Source organism: Pelophylax lessonae (assembly GCF_965119305.1).
Source record: "Pelophylax lessonae genome assembly, chromosome: 6".
Lineage (NCBI taxonomy): Eukaryota > Metazoa > Chordata > Amphibia > Anura > Ranidae > Pelophylax > Pelophylax lessonae.
Window position 1 is genome coordinate 216944233 of NC_138773.1, and position 25308 is coordinate 216969540.

The window sequence follows — 25308 nt, forward strand, 5'->3', positions numbered from 1 at the left end:
AAATATGCCCATTAGAGTGCCCCTTAACATAAAATATGCCCATCAGTGTGACCCTTAACATAAAATATGCCCATTAGAGTGCCCCTTAACATAAAAAATGCCCATCAGCGTAAAATAAGGGGCACACTGATGGGCACATTTTATGTTAGGGGGCACTCTGATGGGCACATTTTTTTTTTATGGGGCACTCCAATGAACACTACAAAATATGCCCATCACTTTAAAAACCTCTCATCAGCTTTAAGTGCAGCTTTAAAATTGGGGACCACATTGCTTTTTCCCCTTGTGCTCCACATACCTGAAGCCAGTAGTCGAGCCAGGAGCCACGAGCAGCAGGGGGCGGGGCGCGCACATAATGTTACGCCCCAACTCGCTGCCCGGCTGAATGGAAGCCGCAGTAAGGAGCAGGGGGCGGGGCGCGCACGTGACGTCACGCCCCTACTCGCGGCCCGGCAGGACACCGGCTGGGAGTGAGCCGGTGTAAGAAGGGGGGGCGTGGAGCACACACAGCACGTCACTGGTTGCTGGGGTACCCGCGGTCCCAGCAAACCAGTGACTGATAACAGGAGGCAGCCTCGCGGTCCGGGCGGAAGCATCGTGCGGGCCGCCAATGGACCGCGGGCCGCCATTTAGTGACGGCCGATCTAGAGGTTCCCCCCCCCCCCCCCTAGTGAATAGCTTGCATTTGTGTTTCTGTTGCCCAAGTGCATTACTTTACATTTTTCAACATTAAACCTCATCTGCCATGTAGTTGCCCACCCCATTATTTTGTTCAAGTCTGCTTGTAAGGTTTCCACATCCTGCATCAAATATTTTGGCATGCATAGTTTAGTATCATCTGCAAATACCGAGATTGTGCTAGCTATCCCCTCCTCTAGGTCATTTATGAATAAATTAAACAGGATTGGTCCCAGGACAGAACCTTGGGGGACCCCACTTTCCACACCCGCCCAATATGACTACTCCCCATTTATCACAACCCTCTGGACTCTTCTCTATCCAGGTACTCACCATATGGTCCATACCTATGTACCTTAGTTTGTACAGTAAGCGTTTGTGGGGAACTGTGTCAAATACCTTTGCAAAGTCCAGATACACCACATCTACAAACTTTCCTTTGTCTAGATGGCAACTCACCTCATCGTAGAAGGTTAATAGATTGGTCTGGCAAGAACCATTTTTCATGAATCCATGCTGATTACTACTAATAATACCATTCTCATTACTAAAGTCTTGTATGTAGTCTCTTAACATCCCCTCCAAAATCCTTCAGACTACTGATGTTAGGCTGACCGGCCTATAGTTACCCGGGATATATCTCGGCCCCTTTTTAAATATTGGTACCACGTTTGCTTTTTTCCAATCAGCTGGCACCATAGCCGTCTGTAGACTATCCTTAAAGAGCAAGAATAATGGTCTGGCTATCACCTGGCTGAGCTCTTTAAGAACCCTCGGGTGCAAGCCATCCAGTCCCGGTGATTTATTTATGTTAAGTGTGAAGACTGAAGAGAAGAAATTATATAACACTTTCGCTTTCTCTCTATCCTCTGTGGCCCGATTCCCTTAGTCGTCTTTTATGGGGCCAATATGTTCTGGCCTCGCTTTCTTACTATTTACATACTTAAAGAATTTCTTGGGGTTTTTTTACTCTCTTCCGTTATATGTCTCTCGTGTTCTATTTTTGCCGCCTTGATTTCGCCTTTACATTTCTTATTACACTCTTTGTAATGCTTGAATGCTGCCAATGACCCCTCAACCTTGTGTTTTTTGAAGGCCTTTTCTTTAGTATTAATATGCATTTTTATGTTGGAGTTTAGCCACCCAGGGTTTAGTTTTGCTCTTTTAAATTTATTTCCCTTTGGAATGCACTGGCCAATCCCTTTGTTTAATATGCTCGTGAAGCACTCCCATTTTTCCTCTGTGTTCTTTGTTCCCAGGATTCTACCTCATTCATAGCTCCATTATTAATATCATCCCTCATATTTACCTGTACACTGTTCTTAACCACTTGCCGACCAGTCACTTTGACTGTACTGAGGCAAAGTGGCTCGTTCCTGTCCAGCGACGTAGACCTACGTCGCTGGACTCCTCCCCTTGTGTGCGGCGTGCGCGTGCGCGTGCTGCCGGAGGCTCGCTCCCGCTGTATTCAGTTACAGTGGGAGTCGGGCCAGAGGAGGAGCGGCGGTGATCACCGCCGCTCTTCCCCGATCGTCGGGGAATCGAGTCTGGAGATCCGCCCGCTTGTGTAAACAAAGCGGGCGGATCTCCTAAGTGACAGACAGGGTCAGATTGTGGGGTTCAGCATAGCTGAACCTGTGATCTGTCCTTGTGTCAATCAGTCACCTCCCCCCACACATGTCAGTAAGCACCAGGCATACATTAACCCCTCCCTCTCCAATAAAATTAACCCCTTCCCTGCCAGTGTCATTTTTACAGTAACAGTGCATATGTATAGCACTGATTACTGTAGTAATGTCACTGGTACCCCCAAAAGTGTCAAAAATTTCAGTCAAGGGTCCGATCTGTCCGCCGCAATGTTGCAGTCCCGCAAAAAAAATTGCAGATCGCCGCCATTACTCATTAAAAAAAAAAAAACACCAAAAATGACAGAAATCTTTCCCTTAGTTAGTAAACACAATAACTTTTGCGCAAACCAATCAAAATACGCTTATTGTGATTTTTTTTACCAAACATAGGTAGCAGAAAACAAATTGGCCAAAAATTTAAAAAGAATTTGATTTTTACATTTTTTGGGGGGGGGGGAATTTCCTATAAAAAAATGTGAAAAATATTGTTATTTTTTCAAAATGTATGCTCTTTTTTTGTTTATAGCGCAAAAAGTAAAAATTGCACAGGTGATCAAATACCACCAAAAGAAAGCTCTGTTTGTGGAAAAAAAGGACGTAAATTTTGTTTGGGTACGGCGTTGCACGACCGCGCAATTGTCAGTTAAAGTCGCACAGTGCCGAATCACAAAAAGTGGCCTGGACGTAAAACAGCAAAATCCTTCGGTGGTAAAGTGGTTAATATACAGACATACCCCTCCCCCTTTTTTACCTTCTCTATCTCTGCGATAAAGGTAATAGCCCTGAATGGTCGCCAGCCAATCATGAGAGCTGTCGAACCAAGTCTCTGTAAACCCTACAAATCTAAGTCCTCCTCATACATCAGCATCTCCAAATTTCCCATCATGTTGGCCAGGCTTCTAGCATTTTTATACAAACCTCGTAATTTTGACCGGATGCAAACTATATCCTCATTTGATGTTGTTTTTAGGCTGCTCTTGTGATCTTTCCCTATACCCACCTTGGATTTAGGAACTCTGAACACCCTACCGCAAATGTCCCAATTTGTGCCCGCTGAACCTTGCTCCCCACTGGCTAATTCTACATCTGTACCCTCCCCCCCCCATCACCTAGTTTAAAAGCCCCGCTAACTTGTTGGCCATCTTCTCTCCCAGTACGGTTGCACCCTCCCCACTTAGGTGCAAACCGTCCCTACTAAAGAGCCGGTAGCCGACTGAGAAGTCGGCCCAGTTCTCCAGGAACCCGAAACCCTCCTTACTACACCAGCTCCTCAGTCACTTGTTAACTTCCCTAATCTCCCTTTGGGATTAACAGTTTGCCGACCATATACTGAACATAAATAGCGGCAAAGCAGCTCCCCTGTGCAGAATCAAGTATCTGTAAGCGATTCTGCACTTTTGGGTTTGGGGCGCACATGCGCCAACAGCGACTCGCTCCTGCTGTGATTGAACACAGTGGGAGCCAATCAGCAAGTCCGGTAGATGCGATCTCTGCTGGGACCTGCCGATCGTTCCTGAGAGAGACAGAATGTAAACAAGGCAGATCGCTATTCTGTGAGAAGGGGATGTAGTGTTCCTGTGTTTCTGCTAAGCAGGAACTTGGATCTCTGCCTTTCCACAGTACAAGCACCCCATGCACAGTTAGTAAACACTCCCTAGAAACACATTTAACCCTTTGATCGACCATGATGTTAACCCACTCCCAGCCAATGTCATTAGTTCAGTGACAGTGCATATTTTTAGCACTGATCACTGTATTAGTGTCACTGGTCCCCAAAATATTGCCACAATATCGCAGTTCTGCTATAAGTTGGTGATTGCCACCATAAAAAAAAAAAAATCCATAGATCTATCCCATAGTTTGGAGACGCTATAGCTTTTGAGCAAACTAATCAATATACGCTTATTGGGACTTTTTTTTTTTTTTTTTTACCAAAAACATGTAGCAGAATTCATATTGGACTAAGCCCCCGTTCACACGGGGGGACGCTACTTCGCACCGCGACCTCCGAGGTCGCGGTGCGAGCAGCGCGCCGCGACCTCGGAGCGGCCGCCACGGACTTCATAACATTGAAGTCTATGGCGGTCGCCTCCTGGTCGCCCCAAAGAAGCTCCGGACCCTTTTTCTGAGTCGGAGCGACTTGTGTCGCTCCTATCAGAACGGGTCCGCAGCTTCCCTATGGGAGGCGACCTGCGGCGACCTGTGAGGCGACCAGGTCGCCTCACAGGTCGCCCCAGTGTGAACGGGGCTAAAATGATGAAGAAATTAGATTTTTTTCTAATTTTTTTTTTTATTGGATATGTTTTATAGCAGGAGGTAAGAAATATTGTTTTTCTTTCAGAATTAAAAAAAAAATAAAAAATACACCGAGGTGTTTAAATACTGCCAAAAAAAGCTCTATTTGTGGGGAAAAAAGGACATAAATTTTTTTGGGTACAGGTTTGCATGACTGCACAATTGCATACTTGCCAACTGTCTTGTTTTTGCTTGGACAGTCCCGGCACATAGGAGCCTGCCCCGGGTAATTTACGTTGCCGCGGTTGTTAATCGAGCTGCCCGTAAATGCTCCTTATGGGCAGCCAGTGCCTGTAAAAAAAATGGTTGCGGGCCGACATCCTAACTGTGCATGCGCCGTTCTGATGCCTGCTGGCTCATACAAGCTTGGGTGGGTGCATGCGCAGTTACGCAATGGCGCCACCTGGCGCCATTTTTAAATCAAAGGCACTCGTAACATGACATGTGAATAAAGTGTCAAACGTGCTCAGGTGTGACCATACAAAAAATGTAATATGTAAATATAAATAAAGTGCAAGGTGTAAATAAGTACGATAAAACCTAATTATACCAGATAGTAAAATTAGGTTTTTATCGTACTTATTAACACCTTGCACTTTATTTATATTTACATATTACATTTTTTGTATGGTCACACCTGAGCACATTTGACACTTTAGAATTGCAGGGAATTGTGATGAGAATTTTAAACTTTAGGCAGAAGTAGTGCAGCTAAATGGGAGAATTATTCCAACTCTGCTACTTCGGCCTTAAGTTTGAAATTCCCTTTTCAATTTCAATTAAGTAGGCAGAGATTAATTATGCAGAGTGGGCGGAGATTCAGGGAAGTAGGTGTGGTAAGTAATTGATAGCTGTGTTGCAAAGTGTTCCTGGAAATTTTTTTCAAATGTTGGCAACTATGCAATTGTCAGTTAGGCTGGGTTCACACATATGCGATGTCAGGTATCGCATGTGATTTGCACCACATTGCTGTGCAGATCCCATGCGATGTCTGTGCAAATGCAAATTCAGCCATACAGTTGTATGGCTGAACTCCCATGGGATTCGCACAAAAAAGGTGCAGGTGTTCTAACCCATGCGACTTGATTCCTGTCTGAATTCCCAGTTCACACTGCGATCTGCGAACTGATCTGGGGGTGTCATTTACTTTGTATTGACACCCGCAGTGGTTCGCAGAGGGCAGTGTGAACTGCCTGTGGTGGAACGCACACTAGAATTGCGCTGGTTCCCGCTTTGCATATGTGTGAACCTAGGCATAGAGCAACGCAGTGCCATATCGCAAAAAAATAGCCTGGTAAATAAAGTAATCTAAATTCTGACTAGGTATGATCGAACGGTTCGGGTCCACCATCGGTTCGGCCCGAACATTGGGTGTTCGAGGTTCGGCCGAATTTACAACTTTTTGCCCAAAAAGTTCGGAATTCGGCAACCAGAACCGCCCAAAATGCAATGCTTCAGGAAATGGGCTTTAAAAGCCCATGATTTGACCAGAACCATTAGCAAAAGCCAATTGAGGGGGCAGGAGAATGCTAGGAATGTGATTGGAGTGACTAGGGGGTCCCTAGACCAATCATTAGTGAATACGCCCCCCAGTATATAAGATCGCCCCCGCCATATTCCTAGCATTGTTATACTGGACATGGAAGAGAGTGGAAGCAGTTCTGTTAATTTTACTTAAAAAGTGTCATTTAGCTATTTATTAGTGTGAGGAAAGGGATATCTAGTGTAGTTAGAGTGCTCCTTTACACTTTAGTTAGCTTCAAAAAATGTAGTTTCTGTAGGGAAAGTGTTAAGTGTCAGGGGACCGTAGTGTAGTGTAGGAAATATATGCTTGCGCTAATGAAATCATTTACAGTAATATATTTCTGCTACTATCACACCTATATATGTCTAGGTGTGTATATAAATATATGTATGTGTGTATATATACCACTATACACAAGTTCAGATGTTTTGCCTGCCTCAAAAGAACCCCAAAAAATGCCAAAAAAAAACGCTAGCGTCAAAAAAAAAAAATGCCCAGGTGTGTTTTTGCTGGCATTTTTTGGGGGTTTTTGGAGGCAGGCAAAACATCAGAACTTGTGCACAGTACCACTATACACAAGTTCAGATGTTTTTCCTGACTGCAAAGAACTAAAAAAAATGCCTTCTATTAAACCGGCAAGGTGTTACAGCAGCGGAGCCAACCTCCTGTCAGAAAGTTTTCTAATACAAACAATCTTTTTGTTATGGTTCTGAACATGCTACAGAGCTGAAACTTCACATGTACACTTTTTAGACCCCCCAGATCTGAAATCCAAAGTAAAAATCAAAAAATCTCTTTTTTTTTTTTAATTTTTTCAATAATTGGCTTTTTTTTTATCAAAAATGACAATTTTTAAGAACTTTTTTTTGTGTGATTTTGTGTCTGGTGGGTCTAAAAGGTGTACCTGTGAAGTTTCAGCTCTGTAGCATGTCCAGAACCAGAAAAAAAGATCATATAGGTGTTAAAGTTAAAGGAGGGTCCCGAACCACATCCCTGTTCTACTGAAAAATTATCTTTTTTTTTTCATGGTTCTGGACATGCTACAGAGCTGAAACTTTACATGCACACCTTTTAGACCCCCAGATACTAAATCCAAAGTAAAAATCAAAAAATCTCTCTCTCTTTTTTTTTTTTAATAATTGGCTTTTTTTATCAAAAATTACAATTTTTAAGAACTTTTTTTTGTGTGATTAATAGGTAATGGGGCATAACCCAGAACCCTAGGCACTTTTTAGGGGCATTTATTGGGTTTTAGGGCTTCAAAATGGTGTTTTTTGATTACCGAAGTTCGGGTCCCATTGATTTCAATGGGGTTCTGAAATCCGAACCGAACTTTTGGAAAATTCGGGTGTTCTGGTCGAACCGAACTTTTCAAAAGTTCGATCATCCTTAATTCTGACAACACTGAAAATGGGCCTGAGCAGGAAGGGGTGAAAGTATCTGGTATTGAAGTGGTTAAATCACTGTCCGCTGCAGAGTTTCCTTTCATTGTTATTTTGTACATTCCTAAAATTTCAACTGTCCTAGAATGATAAATAAGGAATGTCTGTTTTTTTTTTTTTTTTTTTTTTTTTTTAGTCAATTGACTGGATTTATCTCTTTTATTTTTTATTTTTTGCAGTATTTACCTCACATATTTTACTTTGACTAATTGACTCTTTCATCACATGCAATGTTTACAAAAAATAAATAACACAAATATGGTATGAATGACATCAGAGTTGTATAAAGTACTCGAAACCCATACTTGAGTAAAAGTACAAGAGCTCAATCAAAAAGTGACTTGAGTAGAAGTGGAAGTGCTCGATCAAAAAGTGACTTGAGTAGAAGTACTAAAGTATTCAACATTTTTTGTATATAAGTATTGCAAGTAGTTTTTTAAAAAATGTTGCTACTCAAGTACTGAAAGTAAAAGTACCAGTAGTTTTGAAAAAAAATTGCTACTCAAGTACTGAAAGTAAAAGTACAAGTACTGTGTTATGCAGTTATTAAAGAAAGAAGTCAAAAGTTTGAACATCATATTGTTTTTTATTATTTCAAATGCAGCTTTTATTTATACCTACAGTCGCTTTTATTTTCGTATGCGCTGATAATACACATTTTTTTGAGCTTCATGAAACCTGCCATCTACTGTTCTGGCAGTGGTAATTTATATAATTGTAACGAGTGACTATGCAGCACAAAAAAAAAAATATCGGAGTAGAAGTATTGAAATCATTGAAAAAATGTAGTGAAGTAAAAGTGGAAGTAGGAGAAAAAAATTCTACTCTAGGAAAGTACAGATACCGCCTTTCGGTACTTAAGTACAGTAGTGAAGTAGTTCTACTTAGTTACTATACATCTCTGAATGACATGAATGTTAGTGAATGAAGGCCTGCCTTTTATTGAACACTCAGCTGTTGCAGAACTACACTTCCCATGAGGCATTATAAAATTCTGACCTTCCCAGACATGACTAGGCATGATGGGAATTGTAGTTCCTGAACAACTGGAGGGCCATAGTTTCACAATAAAGCACAATCACCCATTGCACACGTCTATGTCTCCCTCATGTAGTAACTTCCAGCAGTGTAAACAAGAGGACTGAGTGAATTGTGAGGGGAAAGTTAGGCCATGGGCAGGGCTAAGATGCCTTTAGTCACACGCATTGTATGAGCAGCACCAGGCATCCTGTACAGTGCAGAGTTTGTGTTTCCTGAGCCCCCGGACTCCACACTTGACCGGAGCCGTGATGGAAAGGTGAGAGGGAACTTTCATGTTGTGTTTATGAGTGCGGTCAGTATAATGCAATGTGTGTGTTCACTTACTGTACCCGGAATTCTAAGTGCAGGACAGGAATTAGGAGGGGAAACATGCAGGCTAGCCTTGCTTCCTAAATATTTCCTATATATCTGCTTTAATCTGTGCATGGGGGAGGGGGGACCTGTGTAAGTACAGCTGGGTACGGAGCTGCTGCACATGGAATATTGACTCACCACAGGTAATTACAACATGAGACAGGGGGGTCAGAGCTTATAGGAGCACACTATGACACCACAGATCATTAGAACATGGGACAGGGGGATAGAGCTTCTAGGAGTACATTATGACCCCACAGGTCGCCAGGGCCAGACTGGGAATAAAAACCAGCCCTGGAAATAATTTCATACCAGCCCCATAGTATTATTATACCGGCCCAACAGCAGAACGTCATTATTTTCTTGTTTATAAAAGGGAAAACCATGCATTTTAAAGCACAGCCATGGCTGTGCGGACATGATACAAGAGATGTTAGAGGCTGTGCGGACATGGTACAGGAGATGTCAGGGGCTGTGCGGACATGATACAAGAGATGTCATAGGATGTGCGGACATGGTACAGGAGATTTCAGGGGCTGTGGGGACATGGTACAGGAGATGTCATAGGATGTGCGGACATGGTGCAGGAGATGTCAGGGGCTGTGCGGACATGGTACAGGAGATGTCATAGGATGTGCGGACATGGTACAGGAGATGTCAGGGGCTGTGCAGACATGGTACAGGAGATGTAATAGGATGTGCGGACATGGTGCAGGAGATGTCAGGGTCTGTGCGGACATTGTACAGGAGATGTCATAGGATGTGTGGACATGGTACAGAAGATGTCAGGGGCTGTGCGGACATGGTACAGGAGATGTCAGAGGCTGTGCAGACATGGTACAGGAGATGTCATAGGCTGTGTGGACATGGTACAGGAGATGTCAGAGGCTGTGCAGACATGGTACAGGAGATGTCATAGGCTGTGCGGAGCAGTGGTAGTGAGAGGGTGGGATTAGTGACAGCGGTGGTGGTGGTGAGGGGGGGTGGGATCAGTGGTGGTGGCGGCGGTGGTAGGGGGGTGGGATCAGTGGCGGCGGTGGTGGGGAGGGGGGGGTGGAATCAGTGGCCGCGGTCATGAGAAGGGGGTGGGGTCAGTGGCAGCGGTGGTGGTGAGGGGGGGGGTGGGATCAGTGGCGGTGGTAATGGTGAGGGGGGATCAGTGGCGGTGGTGGTGGTGAGGGGGGGGTGGGATCAGTGGTGGCGGTGGTGGTGAGGGGGGTGGGTGGGATCAGTGGCAGCGGTGATGGTAAAGGGGTGGGATCAGTGGCGGTGGGGGTGGTGGGGGGGCTGGAATCAGTGGTGGTGGTGGTGGTGAGGGGGTGGGATCAGTGGCAGCAGTGGTGTTGAGGGGAGATCAGTGGCAGTGGTAATGGGGGGGTGTCAGTCACTTACTCACTTTGTCAGTCGATTCCCTCTCAGCCTCAGTGCCTCTTCACCAGGGCAGCCATCAGAAATTTTGGGGCCCCTTACACAGCTTTAGGCCTGGGCCCCTCCGGGCCTGACCACCAACATTCTGCAGGGCCCGCCCTCTGGCTGTCCCGCCGAATCCGCCCACTGGCCATCCCACCGAGTCCTTCAGTGCACCCACTTTTATTTTAACACTCTTACAACTTAATATATGAGAATGAATCAGACATCCGCATATAGTTAGCAAAGAGACATCCCAATCTAGTAAAGAGACATCCCAATCCAGTAAAGAGACAGCCTCATATTTTCAGCAACAAGACATCGCAATCCAGCAAAGAGACGTCTCTTCAGCTGCATCGGCTTACTCTGTAGCCACCCTGCTTTAACAATTGCTAGTTACTACAGCAGTAACAACTCAATCTTGTGGATTGGGGCCTGCCAGGTGGGGCCCCTCAGAATGCCAGGGCCCCCTACATGTGTATGGGCTGTCCCCTCCTGATGGCTGCCCTGCTCTTCACACTAATCTAGGGATGCTTCTTCCGACATGGTCTCCTAGCAGAGCGCAGAGCTCCTCCCCTTCACTGTATTATAGAAAAAGATAGTTCGGAATCAGTGGTTCTCCTGGGAATTGCCAACATCTCTATTGTATAGACCAAAGAATAATTCCCCTAGAAAGTGGGACTTTAAATGGCAATAACCAAGACTTGAGTATCATGTGTGTTTAAATATTTATTATACAAAAATACATATTTGTGACAGAAACACAGACACGTTTCGTTCAGTCGCAGTGCTTATTATTGATTGTAATGTTTTTACATTCGTAGTCTGAGATTTGTTTCCGTTGGACCACTGAGAAAGGCGACTGACTGAAACGCGTCTGGTCCCTCCTCGGATATCTCAGTCATTCCTAGCTTCTGAGACGTAACTCCTGGCCACTTGTTTTTTAAGTGTTTTGTTCAGCTTATTTTGTGTTTCTGTCACAAATATGTATTTTTGTATAATAAATATTTAAACACACATGATACTCAAGTCCTGGTTATTGCCATTTAAAGTCCCACTTTCTAGGGGAATTATTCTTTGGCCTTCACTGTATTGGTCGTCAGCTGGTCAGCTGACTTTCTGCTTTCGTTTCCGCCTCCCTAAAGCATCCAGCTTCTCTCTCTGCAGCGAGCAGACAACGGAGGACAACGGCGACCACCCTCCCTCCCCCTCTCCTCGGGCCCCCTCTCAGCGGCGGAACAGACGGGCCCTCTCACAGTGGCAGGCTGGGTGCACTAGGCTGGCGCCTACCTTGCTGTAGCGCCAGCTCTGAGTGCCGCTGCCCTCAAAGCGGCCCCAGGGCAGTCGGCCTACCGGGAAATTTCCCGGTATCCCGGTATGGCCAGTCCGGCCCTGCAGGTCGCTAGAACATGGGACAGGGGGTTCAGAGCTTCTAGGAGTACATTCTGACACCACAGGTCATTAGAACATGGAACAGGGGGGGATAGAGCTTCTAGGAGTACATTGTGACACCACAGGTCATTAGAACATGGGACAGGGTGTTTAGAGCTTCTAGGAGTACATTCTGACACCACAGGTCATTAGAACATGGAACAGGGGGGGATAGAGCTTCTAGGAGTACATTGTGACACCACAGGTCATTAGAACATGGGACAGGGGGTTCAGAGCTTCTAGGAGTACATTGTGACACCACAGGTCATTAGAACATGGGACAGGGGGGGATAGAGCTTCTAGGAGTACATTGTGACACCACAGGTCATTAGAACATGGGACAGGAGGGATATAGCTTCTAGGAGTACATTGTGACACCACAGGTCATTAGAACATGGGACAGGGGGGATAAAGCTTCTAGGAGTACATTGTGACACCACAGGTCATTAGAATATGGGACACGGAGGTCAGAGCTTCTAGGAGTACATTATGACACCACAGGTCATTAGAACATGGGACAGGGGGGGGGATAGAGCTTCTAGGAGTACATTGTGACACCACAGGTCATTAGAACATGGGACGGGGGGGTCAGAGCTTCTAGGAGTACATTATGACACCACAGGTCATTAGAACATGGGACAGGGGGATCAGAGCTTCTAGGAGTACATTATGACACCACAGGTCATTAGAACATGGGACGGGGGGGGGATAGAGCTTCTAGAATTACATTATGACACCACAGTTCATTAGAACATGGGACAGGAGGGTCAGAGCTTCTAGGAGTACATTATGACACCACAGTTCATTAGAACATTGGACAGGGGGGATAGAGCTTCTAGGAGTACATTGTGACACCACAGGTCATTAGAACATGGGTCACGGGGGTCAGAGCTTCTAGGAGTACATTATGACACCACAGGTCATTAGAACATGGGACAAGGGGGATAGAGATTCTAGGAGTACATTATGACACCACAGGTCATTAGAACATGGAACAGGGGGGTCAGAGCTTCTAGGAGTACATTGTGACACCACAGGTCATTAGAACATGGGACAGGGGGATCAGAGCTTCTAGGAGTACATTGTGACACCACAGGTCATTAGAACATGGGACAGGGGGATCAGAGCTTCTAGGAGTACATTATGACACCACAGTTCATTAGAACATGTGACAGGGGGGGTAGAGCTTCTAGGAGTACATTGTGACACCACAGGTCATTAGAACATGGGACAGGGGGGGATAGAGCTTCTAGGAGTACATTGTGACACCACAGGTCATTAGAACATGGGACAGGAGGGATATAGCTTCTAGGAGTACATTGTGACACCACAGGTCATTAGAACATGGGACAGGGGGGATAAAGCTTCTAGGAGTACATTGTGACACCACAGGTCATTAGAATATGGGACACGGAGGTCAGAGCTTCTAGGAGTACATTATGACACCACAGGTCATTAGAACATGGGACAGGGGGGGGGGGATAGAGCTTCTAGGAGTACATTGTGACACCACAGGTCATTAGAACATGGGACGGGGGGGTCAGAGCTTCTAGGAGTACATTATGACACCACAGGTCATTAGAACATGGGACAGGGGGATCAGAGCTTCTAGGAGTACATTATGACACCACAGGTCATTAGAACATGGGACGGGGGGGGATAGAGCTTCTAGAATTACATTATGACACCACAGTTCATTAGAACATGGGACAGGAGGGTCAGAGCTTCTAGGAGTACATTATGACACCACAGTTCATTAGAACATTGGACAGGGGGGATAGAGCTTCTAGGAGTACATTGTGACACCACAGGTCATTAGAACATGGGTCACGGGGGTCAGAGCTTCTAGGAGTACATTATGACACCACAGGTCATTAGAACATGGGACAAGGGGGATAGAGCTTCTAGGAGTACATTATGACACCACAGGTCATTAGAACATGGAACAGGGGGGGTCAGAGCTTCTAGGAGTACATTGTGACACCACAGGTCATTAGAACATGGGACAGGGGGATCAGAGCTTCTAGGAGTACATTGTGACACCACAGGTCATTAGAACATGGGACAGGGGGATCAGAGCTTCTAGGAGTACATTGTGACACCACAGGTCATTAGAACATGGGACAGGGGGATCAGAGCTTCTAGGAGTACATTATGACACCACAGTTCATTAGAACGTGTGACGGGGGGTAGAGCTTCTAGGAGTACATTGTGACACCACAGGTCATTAGAACATGGGACAGGGGGGATAGAGCTTCTAGGAGTACATTGTGACACCACAGGTCATTAGAACATGGGACGGGGGGATAGAGCTTCTAGGAGTACATTGTGACACCACAGGTCATTAGAACATGGGACAGGGGGATCAGAGCTTCTAGGAGTACATTATGACACCACAGGTCATTAGAACATGGGACGGGGGGGGATAGAGCTTCTAGAATTACATTATGACACCACAGTTCATTAGAACATGGGACAGGAGGGTCAGAGCTTCTAGGAGTACATTATGACACCACAGTTCATTAGAACATTGGACAGGGGGGATAGAGCTTCTAGGAGTACATTGTGACACCACAGGTCATTAGAACATGGGTCACGGGGGTCAGAGCTTCTAGGAGTACATTATGACACCACAGGTCATTAGAACATGGAACAGGGGGGGGTCAGAGCTTCTAGGAGTACATTGTGACACCACAGGTCATTAGAACATGGGACAGGGGGATCAGAGCTTCTAGGAGTACATTATGACACCACAGTTCATTAGAACATTGGACAGGGGGGATAGAGCTTCTAGGAGTACATTGTGACACCACAGGTCATTAGAACATGGGTCACGGGGGTCAGAGCTTCTAGGAGTACATTATGACACCACAGGTCATTAGAACATGGAACAGGGGGGGGTCAGAGCTTCTAGGAGTACATTGTGACACCACAGGTCATTAGAACATGGGACAGGGGGATCAGAGCTTCTAGGAGAACATTGTGACACCACAGGTCATTAGAACATGGGACAGGGGGATCAGAGCTTCTAGGAGAACATTGTGACACCACAGGTCATTAGAACATGGGACAGGGGGATCAGAGCTTCTAGGAGTACATTGTGACACCACAGGTCATTAGAACATGGGACAGGGGGGTCAGAGCTTCTAGGAGTACATTGTGACACCACAGGTCATTAGAACATTGGACAGGGGGGGATCAGAGCTTCTAGGAGTACATTATGACACCACAGGTCATTAGAACATGGGACAGGGGGGTCAGAGCTTCTAGGAGTACATTATGACACCACAGGTCATTAGAACATGGGACAGGGGGATCAGAGCTTCTAGGAGTACATTATGACACCACAGGTCATTAGAACGTGTGACGGGGGGTAGAGCTTCTAGGAGTACATTGTGACACCACAGGTCATTAGAACATGGGACAGGGGGGATAGAGCTTCTAGGAGTACATTGTGACACCACGGGTCATTAGAACATGGGACAGGGGGGATCAGAGCTTCTAGAAGTACATGGAGCCATGTGCATCTCATGAACTGCCTAAAGTCACTCTGTCTATGAACCCCAAAAATCGGCATAAACTTATTTGCTTCCTTCTGACCTCTTAGGACTCGTTCACACTTGTGGAAGCTGTTATTTATTTATTACAGGTACTTATATAGTGCTGTCACTTTACACAGCGCTTTACATATACACTCACCGGCCACTTTATTAGGTACACCTTGCTAGTACCAGGTTGGACCCCCCTTTGCCTTCAGAAATCTTTCATTCTTCATGGAATAGATTGAACAAGGTGCTGAAAACATTCCTCAAAGGTTTTGGTCCATATTTACATGATAGGATCACGCAGTTTTCTGAAGATTTTTGGTTGCACATCCATGATGCAAATCTCCCATCCCACCACATCCCTAAGGTGCTATATTGGATTGAGATCTGGTGACTGTGGAGGCCAATGGAGTACAGTGAACTCATTGTCATGTTCAAGAAATCAGTTTGAGATGATTTGGGTTTGTGATAGGGATGCACCGAAATGAAAATTTTGGACCGAAACCGAAACCGAAAATGCAGGATGCCCTTGGCCGAAAACTGAAACCGAAACCGAAAATGACTTTCTCCCCCAAAATTTTTTTTAAAATGGATAGAACAGGGGCATACACCAAAAACAGGTAGTGACGTACACCTGTCGCTGCCACCCTGTCACAGTATATGTACTGTGATGGGTTGACAAGTGGTTAATTTAATTACCAATGGTATTAGTATTATGCAGCATGAGGGGTTAATGTATTGTCACTGCAGGTCACTCATCTATTAGTGACCGACCAGTGGCAGGTAATTAACCCCTTTGTGCTGCATTAGTGCAACCAGTGTTAATTAACACTGATACTGGTTGCACTAATGCAGCACAAAGGGGTTAATTACCTGCCACTGGTCGGTCACTAATAGATGAGTGACCTGCAGTGACAATACATTAACCCCCTCATGCTGCATAATACTAATATCATTGGTAAGCTGCCTCAGCTCCCCCCCATCTCCCCCCACTCCCACTGCCTCAGCGTCCTCCTCCTCGGGTGTCCTGCATTTAAAAGTCCCGCCTCTGGCCGGCGGCACCGCCTCTCAATGACGTCCCTACTACGATCTGTGCATTATGAATGGACATACCAGGTCGGGGGGCGGGGCGAGCGGCCGCTATAGAGAGAACTAATGTGATCCTTCCTGTCAACTCAGCACGTCTATGTGTGAATGAGAACAGAACTGAGCTGACACCGGGGGCGGGGGGGGGGGGGATGGGCGGAGCGGCCGCTATTAGCTGTACCTATGTGAGAGCTTCACTTCCTTGTCAGCGGAGATACATGCCTGTCAGTGAAGAGAAGCTCTCACATAGGTACAGCTAATAGCGGCCGCTCCAACCCCCCCCCCCCCCGCCCCCGGTGTCAGCTCAGTTCTGTTCTCATTCACACATAGACGTGCTGAGCTGACAGGAAGGATCACATTAGTTCTCTCTATAGCGGCCGCTCGCCCCCCCCCCCCCGACCAGGTATGTCCATTCATAATGCACAGATTGTAGTAGGGACGTCACTGAGAGGCGGACGGCCGGCCAGAGGCGGGACTTTTAAAACCTGCCCTGCGCTGCGCCCTCCTCCTTCCCCACGGCGGCCATATTTTATTTTCGGCACTGTTAACCCATTATCGGCCGAAATGAGAGAGGCTCATTTTCGGCCGATAATTTCGGTGGCCGAAATTTCGGTGCATCCCTAGTTTGTGATATGGTGCATTATCCTGCTGGAAGTAACCATCAGAAGATGGATACACTGTAGTCATAAAAGGATGGAAATCAGTGAGCCTGTGTGAATTATAGCTTAGTTTCCTGTTCTTACTTGACAGGAGTGCCCCCCCGGTGTGGTCTTCTGCTGTAGCCCATCTGCTTCAAGGTTCAATGTGTTGCGTGTTCACAGATAGTATTCTGCATACCTTGGTTGTAACGAGTGGTTATTTGAGTAAGGGCTCTTTCACACGGGCGTTCCGTATGTCAGTTTTTCATCCCATCCGTTTATCTCTATGTAAATACGGATGTCATCGGATGATCATCCTCTGACATCCGTTTTTTGTCAGTTCAGTTCAGTTTTTTTGAACGGAGGAGAACCCTATTTTTTCTTCCTTTCAAAAAACGGAACTGAAGCAAAAACGGATGTCAGTGGTGTCATCCGCAGACATCCGTATTTACATAGACATGCATTATGTCAGTTTTTCATCCGCAAACGGATGGGATGAAAAACGGACATACGGACCGGATGACACAAGTGTCATCCGTGTCCGTTACAAAAAAAAAAAAAAAGGACCTGATCGGGCAAAAAAAAAGGAACGCCCGTGTGAAAGAGCCCTTACTGTTGCCTTTCTATCATCTCCAACCATTCAACAAGGCATTTTCATTTACACAACTGCCGTTTACTGAATATTTTCTTTTTTTCAGCCCATTCTCTGTAGCCCTAGAAATGGTTGTGCGTGAAAATCCCAGTAGATCCACAGTTTTGAAATACTCAGACCAGCCCATCTGGCACCAACAACTATGCGACATTCAAAGTCACTTAAAAATCCCCTTTCGTCTCCATTCTGATGCTCAGTTTAAACTTCAGCAAGTTGTGTTCACCACGTCTAGATGCCTAAATGTATTGAGTTGCTGCCATGTTATGGGTGGATTAGCAATTTGTGTTGTTGCTGCTCAATGCTATCCCCAGTAATTCATAAACAAATATAGTATTAATGGGTAAGTACATTTTAAACATAAATAAATCAGAAATCAATATGTCATATATGCAAAATCGCAAATCAGTATAAACCTGTGCAAACCATTGATAGAGCAAAATATGCCAGAAAAGTGCCAGTGCAAAATTTCAAACTCACTTAGCGAATAACCTATATGAAATTCATACATTAATAATGAAAAAATGACTGGTGAAAAAAAATATATATATTGTTCATAAAATTAGATAGATATAGTTTATAAAATAAGTTCACAAAATATGAAAAGTGTGAAATCCTGTGAATAAAGGATGTGCACAGTGTCCTTTTTAAAAAATTCACTCATGATCTTGCTGCGCCTTCTAGCTATCAGTGGGATACCTTGAGTAATGTTGTAACACTCAGGTTAAAATCACAGAATGCAGTGAACCCGAGTGTCTTCACTTGTGTCCCCCGCCCGGTATCGCACTCACCGGATATCCTACCCCTTTCAACAGGGGTATCTTGCTGTATATAAATATGCCTGGTTAGTGTGGCTGCTCTAAGGTCTCCTTATGCTCCCCCTCCTGTAAATTGGTATAGTGGCATCCTCTTGTATGGGTCACAAGACATCCATTAGAGATGGTGCACTTCAGTGCCTAAAATCCAACATTAATCAGACTTGCCCAAACGGGCCGGACCTGATCCCGCCTGATCACAGCGCTTCCCCGTACTTTCATCCTGCTTTACGGTCGCTGGCTTTAACGGCTTGGCTGTTGAAGGCAAGGTTTTGAGGGATAGAGGTCTATCGGACTTTAAAGGCCAGGATTTCGACTTATAGGAAGATCTCTCATCGAACGTGGAAATCGTACATTTCTTGGTGTGAATCGCTGCAACTGCACCCTTGCTTGTTTTCTGTAGCTAGGGTTTAGACCTTTTTACAAAAAGGGGTTGAGCAGCACTTGGCGGGGGCACTATCAAGGGTCAGGTGCCTGCCTTGGCTATTTACTTCCAACGTCCGTTGGCTACTAATAGCTTGATTTTCACTTTTATTCAAGGGGTGCGTCATCTGGTTCCTTCGAGGAGATCCCCATTACCTCTGTGGGAAAAGCCTCCTTTTGAGAATATCGAGGAGATTTCTCTGCTTTCCTTGTCGCAGAAGGTCGCCTTCTTAGTGGCCATTACTTTTGCTCGCAGAGTATCTGAGTCCTGTCCTGTTGTTTGCCTTATTTGGTGGTCCACAGGGATAAAGTGGTCCTCTGACCTAATCCGTCTTTTCTCCCTAAGGTGGTGTCGGATTTTCACATTAATGAAGACATTGCGTTGCCTTCCTTATGTCCTAAGCCTAGGTATCCCAAGGAAATTGACTTGCACTCCTTGGATGTGGTTCGGGCGATAAGAGTTTATCTGACGGCTACTGAGTCCTTTAGAAAATCTGACTCTCTCTTTGTCCTTACAGATGGTCCTTGCAAGTTTGTCTGCGTCCGTTGCGACCATTTCCAGATGGATAAGGCAGACGGTTGTTCAGGCTTATTCCATCAAGGGTCAGGTTCCTCCTTTCCCTGTGAAGGCGCATTCTACTAGAGAGCTGATTGCCTCTTGGGCTTTTCGCCATCAGGCCTCTGTTCTACGGTCTATGTTTGCAAGGCAGTGACTTGGTCGTCTGTGCATACTTTCACAAAGTTCTACAAGGTAGATTTGTTGGCATCTTCAGATGCCTCTTTTGGCCGCAAGGTTTTGCAGACTGCTGTTTCGTAGAGTAAGTTCTGTTCTCTTAGGTGTCTTTTACTTGGGTGAGCTCCTGTTTGGTTAAGCTTCATGTTACCCAGTTGGCTAAGTTTAGCCTTTGGAATTTGCGTTACAGTCTGGTTGCGTTCTTCCCGCCTACATTGCTTTGGGACGTCCCATTCAGCTGATGAAGTTGAAGCTGCGTCTGTCAATGGACGATACAGAAAATAAGATTTTTGTAAGATCCTACCGTAAAATCTTTTTCTCTGAAGTCCATCGACAGATGCAGCACCCACCTCTCTAATTTCGGGATGTTTTTTTTCTTCACTGCTTGAAACTAAACTGGTTTGCTGAGCTGAGTGTGGGTGGGTTATGCCTGTGGGGACAGCCCCATGGGCGTGTACATGTAAAATCTTTTACTGCCTAGACTACTCCTGCAGTGGGCAGCATAACCCATTCAGCTGATGAAGATGAGGCTGTGTCTGTCGATGGACTTCAGAGTAAAAGATTTTACGGTAAGATCTCACAAAAATCTTATTTTTTTTTATTGGTCTTATGTAATATTCCACACTTTTTGGGTGATTGCCGCAAGTCCACAAACTTACCTGTCTAGCTCATTCATTTAGTAGCAGATGAGATCATCCTGACACACTTACAAACCTGAAAAGCCAACACCGCCGTGTCACAAATGTGTGCAGAATTAGGGTTGCCATCTCATCCCTTTAATCCCGAACACATTTTAATTACAAAGGTTCTGAGGCTAATTTATTACAGATAAGGCACTAAGTGAGTTTAATTTCCACCTTGTGATGTGATTGTAAAGTCTTGTGTGTTTTTTTTTTTTTAAATAACTAACATTATAATTACCTTCTCTGTGTAGTGGATTTGCACAGAGCAACCATATCCTCTTCTGCTCGGGTCCTTTGCTGCTGCTCCTGGCCCCTCCCTCCTGTTGAATCCCCCCACAGCAAGCAGCTGTTTGACCCCACCCCCTCTCTCTCCTGATTGGCTAACTGACTTTGATTGACAGCCACGGAAGCCAATTGCATCGTGGCTGTGCCTCAGCCACTTGGAAGGGAAAGTCCCGGATGGCCGAGGGACTCATGGACATCGCCGGAAAGAGATGGGGCTCAGGTATGTATTCGTTTTCTTTTTTTAGGCTTTTATTTCTTTATTTTCATCTGGTGATTGGCCAGTCACCTCCTTTTTTAGGGTAGCTACATTAACTCCTACACTGGCAGTCATCTATGGAGGAGCAATGTAGTCACCCTTTGACAGCAGAATTGTCAGTTAGTGGCAAGGGTAATGTTAGATGGACTAGCATGTTTAGATGGACTTTACATTAGTGACTAAGGCTGGATACACACGTAAAGTTGTTATTTGTTTAGCCCAGTGGGCTGAACAAAAAAAAAAAACAGAAAATCGCCATACTAACACAAGCGATGTTAGTGCAACGATTTCCCCCTTGTTGTACCTTTGTATTCTGACAGGGGGCTAAAGCCTGTTGTTAACTAATGTCACACAGCTGGCCCTTTATCTCAACAACTTTAAATCCCTATGTCTGAAATGGGTACCTCCAGATGTGGACATTCTTACCTCCAGGCTCAGCAATAAGTTACCACCATTTGTAGTTTGGGCCAAGGATCCTGTAGCACTGGCAATGGATGCTCTGGTCTTGAGGGACAGGGGTATCAACTTTCCTGGAAATCCTTCTTTGCTGAACACAGGCACTTCATTTCTAGATATTACTTTGTGCCTTGCATTCTGGCCTTCATACAATCGGGACTTGACCAGAATTTGGCCTTGACATGGAATTCAAGCCTAACACTAACTATTCTTAAAAAAATTTGCTTCCCCCTTCTCCTACCTATTAACATAGAAACATAGAATGTGTCGGCAGATAAGAACCATTTGGCCCATCTAGTCTGCCCAATATATCTGAATCCTATGAATAGCCCCTGGCCCTATCTTGTATGAAGGATAGCCTTATGCCTATCCCATGCATGCTTAAACTCCTTCACTGTATTTGCAGCTACCACTTCTGCAGGAAGGTTATTCCATGCATCCACTACTCTCTCAGTAAAGTAATACTTCCTCATATTACTTTTAAACCTTTGCCCCTCAAATTTAAAACTGTGTCCTCTTGTGGTAGTTTTTCTTCTTTTAAATATGCTCTCCTCCTTTACCGAGTTGATTCCCTTTATGTATTTAAAAGTTTCTATCATATCCCCTCTGTCTCTTCTTTCTTCCAAGCTATACATGTTAAGGTCCTTTAACCTTTCCTGGTAAGTTTTTTCCTGCAATCCATGTACTAGCTTAGTAGCTCTTCTCTGGACTCTCTCTAGAGTATCTATATCCTTCTGGAGATATGGCCTCCAGTACTGCGCACAATACTCCAAGTGAGGTCTCACCAGTGTTCTGTACAGCGGCATAAGCACTTCTCTCTTTCTACTGCTTATACCTCTCCCTATACATCCAAGCATTCTTCTGGCATTTCGTGCTGCTCTATTACATTGTCTTCCCACCTTTAAGTCTTCTGAAATAATTATTCCTAAATCCCTTTCCTCAGATACTGAGGTCAGGACTGTGTCAAATATTCTATATTCTGCCCTTGGGTTTTTACGCCCCAGGTGCATTATCTTGCACTTATCCACATTAAATTTCAGTTGCCAGAGTTCTGACCATTCTTCTAGTTTTCCTAAATCCTTTTCCATTTGGCGTTTCCCTCAAGGAACATCAACCCTGTTACATATCTTTGTGTCATCAGCAAAAAGACAAACCTTACCATCGAGGCCTTTTGCAATATCACTTATGAAGATATTAAACAAAATTGGTCCCAGTACAGATCCCTGAGGTACCCCACTGGTAACATGACCTTGTTCTGAATGTTCTCCATTGACTACAACCCTTTGTTGTCTGTCACTCAGCCACTGCCTAATCCACTCAACAATATGGGAGTCCATGCTCAATGACTGCAGTTTATTGATAAGTCTTCTATGTGGGACAGTGTCAAAAGCCTTACTAAAATCTAGATATGCAATGTCTACTGCACCTCCACCGTCTATTATTTTAGTCACCCAGTCAAAAAAATCTATAAGATTTGTTTGACATGATCTCCCTGAAGTAAACCCATGTTGTTTTTCATCTTGCAATCCATGGGATTTAAGATGTTCCACAATCCTATCCTTTAATAGGGTTTCCATTAATTTGCCTACTATTGATGTCAGACTCACTGGTCTATAGTTGCTCGATTCCTCCCTACTACCTTTCTTGTGAATGGGCACGACATTTGCCAATTTCCAATCTTCCGGGACGACTCCTGTTACTATTCTGCCTAAATTATTTCTATACTTACTATTTTTTAGTCCTTTTTAGACTGGTCCCATGATCCAGCAGCTCCAGTTCCCATGTCAAGGAGAGCTTGACAGTGGCTGGGAATTCCAGGGACCAGGACGTCACTCATAGACTCCTATGGCCCAGCTGCTTTCAGCACTTCCTCCTCTCCACTGCAGCTGTACAGGGGAGCTGAAGCTGCAGGATCACGTTACTGGAACAGACTAAAGAAGGTAAATTTACAGATCCTTTTTACACAGGTTAGGAATAGTCAGTCTTAAGGAACAGGTTTTGGCCTTTTGCATTTTATTCCAAGAACCTCTGTCTTTGTTTTCTTTTGTAAAGTATTTCTTGGATCAGACTATCCTTTCAGCACCCTGTGCTTCCTTGGGATCTTAATTTGGTTCTCTCTGCCCTGCAGAAACAACCCTTTGAACCTAGGAGGGAACCCCCCTTGGGTGATCTCTCCTTCAAAGGTAGAAGGTAGTCTCTCAGATATCTCCCTGAGGTAGCTGCCTTCTCTTGTAAATCGCCTTTCTGGATTCTTCACAAAGATACTGTAAGTAGTCTTGCACCCAATGGCTTTCTTTCTACCTAAGGTGGTATCAGCCTTCCATCTCAATAGAGACGTGTTCTTTCCTTTTTTGTGCCTTGATCCTAAGCACCCCAATGAGATTGATCTTCATTGTCTGGATGTTGTCAGAGCTATCACAGCTTTTCTAAAAGCCACAGCTTCTATCAGAAAGACAGACTCTCCTTTTCTCCTACTGTCAGGGCCTTACAAAGGCGTCATCTTTCAAAATCCACTATTGCTAGGTAGATAGGACGATCTCAAGAACTTACACAAACACAATTACATGCTCACTCCTCCATATTCTTGGGTGTTTCTTAGACATTCCAACCCCAAGCCTCAGTTGTTCATATTTGTAAGGCCACCACCTAATCTTCGGTTCATACTTTCTCTAAGTTCTACAAGGTGGACTTTCTTGCAGCAGCACTCTAAGTTGTGTCAGTTATTGCTTAGGGACGTCCTAGGGTCCATGAAAGCCTAGCCTGTGTCCTGTATAAAATAAGGGTGCATTTATTTTTTTTCCCCAAAAGGTGAACATTAATCTTTGCAGTGTGGAGGGGGGTCTGCTGCGATTTTTCTTTTTTTTTTTTTTCTTTTAATTGTGCCTAAAATTGGGATTTGATAATTTTCTCTTTTGCCACATATAAGATTTTATTTTTTGTCATGTCCCACTCAAATTCATATTTTAGGTTTTAGTAAATGCAGGAAGTTAACCGAACTGCTTTTTCCTACCCATCCCCTCTTTATCTGCATCTAAAAACATATTAAATGGTTTATCCAATGTGCTCATGTGTTAAGTTATACTAAGAAATCCTCTTTTTTTTCCTTTTTTGCAGAATAGTTTGCTGTGCTGGATGACGATCTCTGGGCAAAGAAATCAAGTGTAAGATGGAAACTGACATTCTACAAGCAGAGGAGGAGGCTTGTTGGCCCATAATGTTGATATGGGAACGCATAACCCAGGCATACACTTCTGATTCTCCTCCTACGGATTGGGGTTTCCAACATGGAGAATTTGGATTCCAATGCTGGATATTCTCCTCAAACAATGAGAGCTACATTGCGGTCTGGGATAAGGATCGCTCTTATTGGGAAGTGAATACTCCATTCGAAACACCTCTGTTTTTTGTTGGGCCCCTTTTTATAGATAAATCAAGAAGGGGCCTACCTGTACCTCCTTTACTTACTGTGATAAACTCAGATAAGGATTTCCTAATCCCTGCGGATGCTGTAGGAGTGTCAGAAAAAGTTGCGCGAATTACGCAATATGTGTTTAAGCAATTCACAACAAAGGTTCCTGATTCTGCTACATCACGGCAGTGATTGTCACTTTTAAGGTGCCGTATTTCCATATGCCCTTAAAATGGCAACACTTATGGACATGCCAGGTTTTATGCAGATCAGAGGCAATTCTAGATGATGAGGTGGCTAGGTATATTATTATAATGTTCGTATAATATTTATAGGATGGCTTCTAAAAGCAAACCTTTGTCTTTATGTCTCTTTATGTTTAACCACTTAAGGTAGGGTGACCAGACGTCCCCAGTTTCCAGGGACAGTCCCCGGACTGAGGACACTATCCCTGCATCAAGTCTTTCCCCGGTTTTGTCCCCAGATTCAGGGCCAGAATAACATCCCGTGCTTGTATAGTCCTGTGCCC

General features: G+C 44.8%; 1 pseudogene across 1 annotated transcript in view; it reads left to right on the plus strand.

The window, feature by feature from the left end:
- Positions 1 to 25090, plus strand: part of LOC309557717 — a 75837-nt pseudogene extending 50747 nt beyond the window's left edge. Inside the window, exon 3 of the transcript in view lies at positions 24490 to 25090. The product of the transcript in view is annotated as an uncharacterized misc_RNA (transcript). The remainder of the gene's footprint in view (positions 1 to 24489) is intronic.
- The last annotated feature ends 218 nt before the right edge of the window (positions 25091 to 25308 follow it).